This window comes from Frankliniella occidentalis, unplaced genomic scaffold (assembly GCF_000697945.3).
Source record: "Frankliniella occidentalis isolate FOCC.00 unplaced genomic scaffold, Focc_3.1 Scaffold226, whole genome shotgun sequence".
Lineage (NCBI taxonomy): Eukaryota > Metazoa > Arthropoda > Insecta > Thysanoptera > Thripidae > Frankliniella > Frankliniella occidentalis.
The window spans coordinates 133763-134444 of NW_026267352.1; positions in this window are offsets into that span (position 1 = coordinate 133763).

Below are 682 nucleotides of genomic sequence, written 5' to 3' on the forward strand. Positions count from 1 at the left end.
TTTTCGTGATTTTTTCTAAGGGTGTACACTGATTTTTTTTGAGAGAGAAGTACCCCTCGGTTGCACTACCCATGTCCTCCTACATGCGGCCCGCTATGGCCGCGGTGTGTTCTGTGTTCGTCGGCTGCCTCTGCGGGCCGTACTCTGGTCGGCGACACTGCGCTGCGAGGTACGTCCCCCGCCGACGCCGCCAGAGCATTGCTGAACGCCCCCCCCCCCCCGACTGCCGCCCCTACCGGCTGCGTCGCCTCCGCCTACCCCGCCGACACCTCCTGCTCCGCCTACAAGGCGCCGTGCCCGCTCTCGGCTACGACAGCTACGCGGCTCGCCGCCTCCCCTTCCAAATGGGACTCCCAGGCACCTACGGCTGGGGCAGCAACCTTCAGCAACCTGCCAAAGACAACGAACCCAACACCTTGAATAATTCAGGAAATTGTCAAATATTTCTTTCTGTGTCCACATTTTTTTCGCAATAAATCCGATCACACAGTTTTATCACATGGTGCTTTTTGATGGCCTATTCCCCTGGACGGAAATTGCTGAGAATTGAACTAAAACCACGATGTATGTCATACTCGAAGCAATGATCTGAGGGATAAAAAAAGGTCAGATTTAAAAAAAACCATTAGCAGAATAAATTTATAATTTGCAACTTTAGGTTACTCTTACTCACTCTATTCAT